The sequence below is a fragment of the Mirounga leonina genome, unplaced genomic scaffold, assembly GCF_011800145.1.
Source record: "Mirounga leonina isolate KUSES-001 unplaced genomic scaffold, KU_Mleo_1.0 Mir_177, whole genome shotgun sequence".
NCBI classification, from domain to species: Eukaryota; Metazoa; Chordata; class Mammalia; order Carnivora; family Phocidae; genus Mirounga; species Mirounga leonina.
Genome location: NW_023270459.1, coordinates 7,214,414 through 7,224,181, shown reverse-complemented (window position 1 = coordinate 7,224,181; position 9,768 = coordinate 7,214,414). Strand labels below are relative to the sequence as shown.

General features: G+C 47.5%; 1 non-coding gene across 1 annotated transcript; it reads left to right on the top strand.

Moving 5' to 3' along the window:
* The first annotated feature begins 2,207 nt into the window (after positions 1 to 2,207).
* Positions 2,208 to 2,314, top strand: LOC118022926. Its single transcript, XR_004682601.1, has one exon. It is a non-coding gene; the product is annotated as a U6 spliceosomal RNA (small nuclear RNA).
* The last annotated feature ends 7,454 nt before the right edge of the window (positions 2,315 to 9,768 follow it).

Genomic DNA, 9,768 nt, shown 5'->3' with positions numbered 1-9,768 from the left:
GATTGAATCTTTGGCACAATGACTGAGCCTCCTCGTCTACCCTCGGGCCTTAAACATCAGCCAGTTTGGCTAAGTGGAAATCCTACAACACTTGCCAGACTCTGGGACAGACAAAAGGAAAACACTCCGGACCACAGACCACCTCGTCCTCTTCTCCAGAAAATAGTTTCTTACTAAAAGTGACCAAACCGACTTGACTACCACATGAGGCTCAGAATGACTTCTGATCATTCTGAAACCCACCTGAACACTTTCAAAGCATAAAATCATACCAGTCCAAAGGCGTCCACTTAAAAGCAGGCATATTTCTGGGGCATCTGGGTGGCTCTGTTGTTTGAGTGCCTGACTTTTGATTTCAGCTCAGGTCATGATCTGAGGGACCTGGGATCGAGCCCTGTGTCAGGTTCTGTGCTCAGAGGAGAGTCTACTTGAGATTCTCTCTCTTTCCCTCTCCCTCTGTCCCTCCCCCTGCTCGTGCTTACCCGCTCTCTCTCAAATAAATAAATAAATCTTAAAAAAAAGAAAAGCAGGCATATTCCTAAATGTCTAAAAATGCTTCTGACAATAACAGCTTTGTTTTATTGAGTGTTACGGATAATAGGACTATTTATAGGAGCCCAATGATTGGTTTTTAAAGTATAAGTCTCCTTATTTAACAAACCTGCAATGACTACTAGATGTGATATACCACGCCGTCTCACTAATTTATATTAAGCCGCCTCTATTTCTTTTAAAAATCATACTGGAAAGCAAAAATAGACAGGCGCCTGGGTGGCTCAGTCGTTAAGCATCTGCCTTCGGCTCAGGTCGTGATCCCAGGGTCCTGGGATCGAGTCCCACATCGGGCTCCCTGCTCGGCAGGAAGCCTGCTTCTCCCTCTCCCACTCCCCCCACTTGTGTTCCTGCTCTCGTTATCTCTCTCTGTCAAATAAATAAATAAAAATCTTTAATAAAAAAAATAAAAAATAAAAAAAAATAGACACAGGAAGACATAGTTCCTGTCTGAGCAATCCTTGTGCACCTTCTAGGAGGTGCACCAAATTGACCTAAGTCAGAGTCGGAGGCGTGCCTGGAATGAGCTTGTGTGTGTGCCCCTGACATCCCACAAAGTGAAGGCAATTGTTCGACAACCAACATTTTAAATGATGAGAAGGGCCCATCCTGATGAGCAGGAAAGGTGATGCCCCAACTCCCAATGTTTCCCCAGATGATGCCAATAAAATTCTAAGGAGGCCTTTTCTTTTCAAGGAAACACGTCTTCCTTGAGAAGGAGCCGTGCAGCAGATTAAGACATTTTCCAAGCATCTGCTAACCTACTTACAGGCATCATTGCTCCCTTGGGCCTTGGGACCCCTCCACCTTCCTGAACAGAGTAGCTGAATAGGTAAATGGGTTATATCAGGCCAGGAAATCAATGTGTATACTGTGTTCTCAGCCACAGATGAGCATGTCGAAGCCATTTTATTATAGCTCGAGGAGCCGTATTGATCCAGCTGTAACTACTCGGAGGTGGCCGGCAATCCAATGAGGATGCATCCTTCTGTCCATCCAGCCGCCTCTTTCCCCAAGTAGTGCTTGGAGAGTAAGTGTTTGCAGATCGGATTTATTTAATGTTTGCTTAATCAAAACTGACTGCCCTGGAACTTAAATGCTATTAATTACTAAGAGAATCCAGAACTAATCCTCTAACACCGTGAGGCCAGGGAGGAACAGCAGCTCTGCAGAGAAGGGGGCACTCCTAAGGAAATTCTGTTTGTCATGCTTTGCAGATGCTCATTTCATTTCCTTCTCCACTTCTACCACCATGTCCACCCAGCCTCTTCTCCCCACAGCTTGCTAGGAAACACCTGCTGCTTTTGTTGCCCATCTTTGCGGTACAAATGGTGTGTGCATTCCAAGCGCTGGCTGGACACAGGGCCCCAGCCTCTGATGTGGGGCAGTATTCCTCACGTCCTGGTCAAAAAGCACCCACTGCACCCTGCTGTTAGTCTAATTCGTGATGGAGGTGGCACTTTCCTAGAGCACCGAGAGCCCCTCCAAGACAGTGGCGGTGCCCTATTCATCCGTGACAACACCAGCACCTACCACTGCCCCTGGTACACCACGGGCATCCATAGGTGTTGGCTGAATTGAGTTTGGGGAGGAGAAAATTATCCCTGCTGTGTTGACACCTCTCCAGGGACAGCATTTCAGAGGCACCTCCATCTGTGCTCGCTTCAGCAGCACATATACTAAAATTGGAACGATACAGAGAAGGTTAGCATGGCCCCTGCACAAGGATGACAGAGGCACCTCCATCCAATCCTCCACCTTCCCTGCCCTTGGAAAGACAGGAAAGTGTCCTTGGAACCGAAAATCCAATGCCTATTTTGCTTGTGGATTAAACCCCACCACAGGAGAAATGTGACAGGGTGTGTCTGCCTCCAACTCTATTCCACTGCTGGAGGGCTTGTAGCAATTCTTACGGGGGTCACAAACTCAAATGGAGTGGTGTATATGCCACAGTGGTAAGCCAGCAAAGTAGGGAGCACGTGCCCCTCCAGGAAGGGTCGCTGTGACTCAGCTCTCGCTGGTTGTTTCCCTGCGGAACACAGGCTCGGTGTGAACAAATCTGACTTCCGTGGGACGTCATCCAGGTGGGACATGCTGACAACCAATCCAGTGTAAGAATCCACACAGGTAACTCAAATAAGATCGATGGTGGTGTGCCATGGTAGTTCCTGCTTCTGACAATGTACTGTGGTCACATAAGATATCCTCACTGGGGGAAGCTGGAGTCAGAATACACGGGGACTCTCGGTGCTATTTTTTACAGCTTTTTGTGAAACTTAAATTATTTCAGAATAAAAAGCTAAACACACACAGAGCACCGTCCAAACGGCACCCCTCGGCATGCCATAGGTTTTCTCCTTTAGGTTTGCCGCCATCCTTTGATCAATTCTGAACAGGCTAGTGGCAGCCATGCGTCACAGGCAGGTGGGAGAAGGACCTGAAGACCTGGTATGTGAGCCCCACTTATGGTCCACTAACCTGTCGACCCCTTGATGAACTGTCTTGGGTTTAGTCCACTAAACTCCCTCCCATGGAGCCTTCTCCAGATTTCTGAAATCAAGTCGCCACGGCACCACACAATACCTACTAATTCATATGCATTTTGCACAAATAAGTCTTATTTGATGGATAGAGCACCAGACCTACAATTCAGCCATGGTGTGGTAAATTACACTGGCCAGATTAACAGCATAGAGAACACGTCTCAAAACAATGATTTCACTTCAAGCTAAGGAGGACAAGGACCCTTTCTTTCATTTCTAAATTACATTTTCAATCATAAATATTGAAAATTAGGTTTCTTTTTTTTTTAAAGATTTTTTATTTATTTATTTGAGAGAGAGAGCACATGAGAGGGGGGAGGGTCAGAGGGAGAAGCAGACTCCCCGCCGAGCAGGGAGCCCGATGCGGGGCTCGATCCCGGGACTCCGGGATCATGACCTGAGCCGAAGGCAGTCGCTTAACCAACTGAGCCACCCAGGCGCCCTGAAAATTATGTTTCTGATCACCGCTGTCACCTTGTGAGTAGAGGCACACGAGCCCCACAGACACACGGGTTTTTACAAAAGGCAAGCAAGGGCCATTAGAACACCCAAACCACTTTGAGCTTGAAAGGGCTCGTTCCCCCAGCCCGCAAGATTAGGAAAACATGGCACCCTTCGGAGCTTGTCGGAGCAGAGATTGGCAGCCCTGTCTGCACATCGGTTATTAAACATGTGAAATGATTACTCTGGGTGCATTTTACCCACTATTACGTATGATCCGTTTCAAATGTTTCCCAGGTAGGCACAAGAGAGCCATTACTCCAGAGATGCCGGCAGGCAAACGGCCTACCTTCTGCATGGTAGACCCCTAAAACATCTGAGCTACAAGCAAAGAAATTTTTTTAATGTAAAATGTGGGCTAGCAAGCACATCTTCCTCTCAAATAGTAACAACAGTCAAGGTTCTAAGGTTGGAGAGAGTCTTCAGAGGAAGAAAAAATGGGATGCTATGACCAATTGGCTAGAAAAGCAGCAGGGAAGAGAGCTGGCCCCAGGGTTCCGGCTTGGAGAAGGGATCAAGAGCCTCCGCTAGTAACACATGACTAAGAAACAGAGTCAGTTTGGAAGACCAAAAAGCCTGAGTTCACTTCCTTGCAGGTATTTGGAAATTAACATGAAAATAGAGTTTGCCTACAGAGAAAAAACTAAGTACCACCCTCAGCCAAGGATTATATCCTTCAAGACATGCACCCAGTGTCTCCAGATACAAACAACACTGGGTTTAACTCTTCTCTGATCCCCACACGTGCCAGGCATGTGGATGAACCATCAACAGGTTCCATCTGTCTCTCCATCCCACTCACTCACATCCAAAACACACCGACCACCATGTCAAACCAAGGCACAACCAAGCTATGGCAAAGTGACAAAGTGGAATCATTCCTATCATAAAGATAGAACCTGTGATATATTCCTTGCATTCCTGAACTGTGGATCCCACCAACAACCACCACCACCAAATATGTAAGTCTGTCATTTTGAAGGACAAAGGTTTTTTAAGCATAATGATCTATAGACCTAACATGGTATGGAGCTCTCCGTGGTCTGCCATGTTTCTTGGCGGTCACAGTTTCTAGTTTGGGTGTCAAGGGTTTTTTGCTGCAAGCAGGTGCCAGAGAGTTAATGCTCCCAGAACAGCCCTCTGCCAATGGCATAGAAGCCAGAGGGTTAATACCCCAGCCATCTCCCCAGGCAGTTGGAACAACTCTGAGGCTTGTTTTAAACTCTCCTGGAGTTCCCATCTGACTGAGCCCCCAACTCCCCTGCAGAAACCTACTCATTAACATAGTCCATATCAGCTTCCTTCTCTTCCCTTTCCAAACCAGATGAGACCAGGAGACCTAATGACCTCCTCTATCAGCCAGAGTTCTCCAGGGAAACAGAACCAATAGGATATGTATATATATACAGAAAGAGAAATTTATCGGCTCATGTTATGGGGACTGGCAAGTTCAAAATCTACAGGGTGGGCTGGCAGGCTGGAGACTCAGGGAAGACCCAGTGCTGCACTTCAAGTTCAAAGGTCATCTGCTGGCAAAATTCTCTCTTGTTTGGGGAAGCTCAGTCTTTTGTTCAACTGAGGCCTTTGACTGATTGGATGAGGCCCACCCACACTATGAATGGTAGTCTGTGTTACTCAAAGTCCACCCATTTAAATATTAATCTCACCTGAAAAACACCCTCACAGAAACATCTGGAATAATGTTTGAGCAAATATCTGGGCACTGTGCCCCAGCCAAGTGGACACATAAAATCAACCATCATACCTCCCTCCCCACCCCTACCTACCAGTGTGTTCTGGGATCACCAGTCAAATAAACAGCTTGCACTCCCGTTCTTGTTAATGAGATCACCTTCTGGGGAAATCCATCTTCAAGACATTGTATTTTCAGCAAAGTATGATTTAGAAAATAAATGCAGGAGTAGAAATTTTCAGTCCTCTTTCAGAAGCCCGATGTTCCATGAGGGAGCGTGGCGCACAGTTTGGGAAGTGTCGTGTCACAGGTGGTGATGGAGTTTAGTGCCTGGAAAGGCCCAAGCAATTTCTGAGGCCACATAAACACAGATGTTTCCAAAGTCACCGATCATGATTTCAGAAAGACCGCAGCATTCCTAAAAGTGACACTGATACTAGGAACATGCTGTCCACGAAGGCCCTCTGCAGTGCTCCAGGCTCCCCACCTCCCAGAGAGTCAGCAATCCCTGAGTGGGCCAAGCCCCTGCCCCCCACATGCCTCACAGAGCCGAAGGCAGCAACTATTCCATTTTAAGACATCACCTTTTTTTCCCAGGGCTTAGAATATATTCACCAGAGAAAATACATTTTTTGACATCCCTAAAAATACATGATCATATCCTATGTGGCAAGATGAGACCAAGTGACTCATTGAAGTCATAATCACTGCAAACTGCAGTATTGTTGTCTTTGAATGAAAATTGCCAGAGGACTCATGTTCCGTTGTCTCGAGAACCCTAGGCAGTCATTTGCCGCATCACGAGACCCAAATCATCTGAAGTTGAAGATCATCTCCTCCTCTTTGTATTTCATTAGCAGGGATCAGGTTAATAAAAAGTTTAAAAGTTGACTGCCTTCCCCCTGAGATTTATTTAGGCCTCTCCGTGGGGATGAGCCAGGAATGGCAGCCGACACTATCCTGTCTCCAGAGCTCTGTCATCTCCCTCTGTGGTCCCTGAAGTCTGCCAATTAAAGACCCCCTAGATGACATTCTGCCACCAAAGTTATGCACACATAAATCACTGTAATAAGAGAAGATTGTTATGTTAACCTTCGTCATGCAACCCTTTTCCCTTTGTGAGAAATATGGAGAAGGCTCATTCGTCTGGCACAAAGGAAGCTATTTCCCAACAGATGCTGGGGAGCCTTGCGGGGGTGGCGCCCCTTCCTTGGGGTCAGGTAGGCGGTGCCCTGCGCACCAGCAGGCATCCCTCCCCACGAAATGCAGAGCCACCCCCTGTCCGCCGGTGGCCTTACATCAGAGGCAGGGTGCGCTGGTTTTCTCCAAAGGAGCGTGTTCCCACGATGAACCAAGCAAAACTGAGACACCGCTGAGCACGTGGTCTCAGAGGTCAGTTCTTACGGAGACCAGTTGTGGGAAGGAGAGTCGTGTACTTTCTACAGCTGTGGAAGGATCCCCCGAGGTGATGTGCAGCTGCTGCGACCTGCACTTTGTTGCGACAGGTCGCAGGGTGAGGCCCTGGGAGCAGGTGACAGGGCAGGAACCACAGCCCGAGGCTCCAGGTGACCACCCCTGCGTGGCTCCTCACTTGCAGGGCAAATCTTCATGGGCTGGGTTCGAAATTCCCCCCCCCAAAGAATCAGCTTTAACAAAAAAAAAAAAGAATGGGTGCCTGGGTGGCTCAGTTGGTTAAGCGACTGCCTTCGGCTCAGGCCATGATCCTGGAGTCCCTGGATCGAGTCCCGCATCGGGCTCCCTGCTCGGCGGGGAGCCTGCTTCTCCCTCTGACCCTCCCCCTTCTCATGTGCTCTCTCTCATTCTCTCTCTCAAATAAATAAATAAAATCTTTAAAAAAAAAAAAAAGAATAACTTTGGGCGCCTGGGTGGCTCAGTTGGTTAAGTGACTGCCTTCGGCTCAGGTCATGATCCTGGAGTCCCGGGATCGAGTCCCGCATCGGGCTCCCTGCTCTGCGGGGAGCCTGCTTCTCCCTCTGCCCCTCACCCCGCTCATGCTGTTTCTCTCTCTCTCTCTCTCAAATAAATAAATAAAATCTTTAAAAAAAAAAAAAAGCTTAGTGGCTTAAAACAGTATTCATTACCTTAAAAAATGAAGGGGAGAGAGAGAGAGAACCAGAAGAGCTCGAGGGTAATTCTAGTGTACAGCCAGGGTCGAGAACCTCTGGACTTAAAGGGTCTCTGGCAGGGCGCCTGGGTGGCTCAGTTGGTTGGGCGACTGCCTTCGGCTCAGGTCATGATCCTGGAGTCCCGGGATGGAGTCCCGCATCGGGCTCCCTGCTCAGCAGGGAGTCTGCTTCTCCCTCTGACCTTCCTCCTTCTCATGCTCTCTGTCTCTCATTCTCTCTCTCTCTCAAATAAATAAATAAAATCTTTAAAAAAAATAAAAATAAATAAATAAATAAAAGAATTTTTTAATCAATAGCAGAATAAATATTAATGTATTAATTACTTATATCTAGGTATGTTTCTATATGTGAATATGTCTAGATCTATAGATACATCTATGTATTTAGAAGCTGATATTAATTGAAAGATTTGAAAAAGAAAAGTCTAGGCATGAACTGGATTCTTCTTGCTGTACTCTGTGACCCCCTTATTTGCTAACCTAAGGTTGGGGTGCCCCAGCTTATGGCAAGTCGTGCCCTGCCACTGGGATGCAGCCCCTCCTGCAGAAACTGGCTTGCTCTGGACGTCTGAGTGGGGGCACCTGCCTTGGCAAATAGCCCCCTTCTCCCATCCCTAGAGACCTGACTTTCCAAGCTGCTCCCAAGCACGTCCACTTCTGAGCGGCAAGTCCAGAGCTTAGAACATCCGCTGTCCTTCCATCTCAAATCATGTTTCAGTAAAGGAATGACGCTTGTCTGGAAAGGAAATGAAAGCCGCGTGTGTTAGAGTGATTGGTGGGGGAAGGGATAGACCACAATTTCCCTGATCACTGAGTTCAGCATCAGAGTGAACTCTCCCTCTGCTTCACCCAGGGTTCTGTATCCCAAAATAACCTGATGTTCTTGAACTCTTCGCACTTTGCCATATTATTATCTCATCCTCTTGTTTCTTGCTTTTTTTTTCCCCCTTCAACATATAAAGGAGTGAGATGTTTTTCTCTTCAACCCGCAGTGGCTCACCCTCGTGGTTTGCCTGGAATGAGGGGTGTCGGGATATGGTATTTTCAGTGCTCAAATCGGGACAGTCCCAGGCAGGCAGCAGAGTCTGTCACCTGTATTAGAGAACTACATAAGTCTTGGTGTAAGCCCACCAAAACATGCAAGTCCAACGCAGGCTCAAGGCTTTGTAGTGGCCAATACAATAGCTCATCCACCAGGCTGTGGAAATAGGTCCTACTGGGTTTCTGAGCAGAGGTGAGACCCAAGTCAATCATTGTTGAGAATGAACCCACCTGGTACAAGATGGAGGCTGAGGGCTTTCCGATGATGCTACACGGGAACGAGGAGGGCCTGAGTGAAGGGATCAAAGAACAGTGGACAGAGAGAGCAAAGCCTCCTCCAGAGAAGTCTTGTAGATGCTTCCAAGCCAGCAACTCGTACATGTTTTGCCAGTCAGCCTCAGCCGGCCTCAAAAAACAGTATTTCACCGGAGTCTCCAACACGGTATGGCATCCTCCTCCCAGCTTATGTTGTCAGAGCACTGTGCCCTTGCAGTCCTTTAATCTTCTAATTAAAATATAGAGGAGCAATTAAAGTATAGAACCAGTATACCTTGACCTTCGTAGGCCAAAAATCAAAATCAAAGTTTTGGGGTTTTTTTCAACTCAATAACCCTGAGGAGCATCCTGCTTGCAATCTTTTAAACCAAAGAGTATCAGGAGCACCTTCACACTGATCCCAAAGCCCTACAGCATGGAAACTGGCCTTGAGATTGGACACATTCCCTGCCTGCCTGCCTGCCTGGGCTTTCAAGGGGAGCCTGAGACGCCTCCATGGGGCATCATACAGGTGAGTTGGACTTGGACGTTCTTGGTCAAATCACTGTTGGGTTTTTTCTTTTTGCTTTAAGTTGATATCAGCTGAATATCTGAGTTCTTTCATTAATCTCAGGTCCAAATTAGCCTTTCCGTGTCTTCGAGGCCTGGGCTGGAAGACGGAGAATAACAGTAATCAGGAGGAGGACGAGCCGCTAATGCCGAGTGCTTACTATGGGCCAGGTGTCTTGCTAAATGCTTCTCGCATTACTGCCCAAAGAAACTGCCATTTTTGCGGGTCCAATTTTTATATTATTCATCCTAATACATTAGCCCCTATAGCCCTCACAACAAGCACAATGCCACTGCCTTTACCCATTTTTGCAGGAGCTCGCCGGGGTATGAGGACACAAGTTCAAGCACGTGGTAGATAGAGCCCAGCATGTTCCAGGGCCAATTCTAGATACTTCCCCAATTCAGCCACTACCCTTGGGTGCTCCTCTCTGACCCAGTCCCCCAACCCCCAGCTGCCAGCTTCT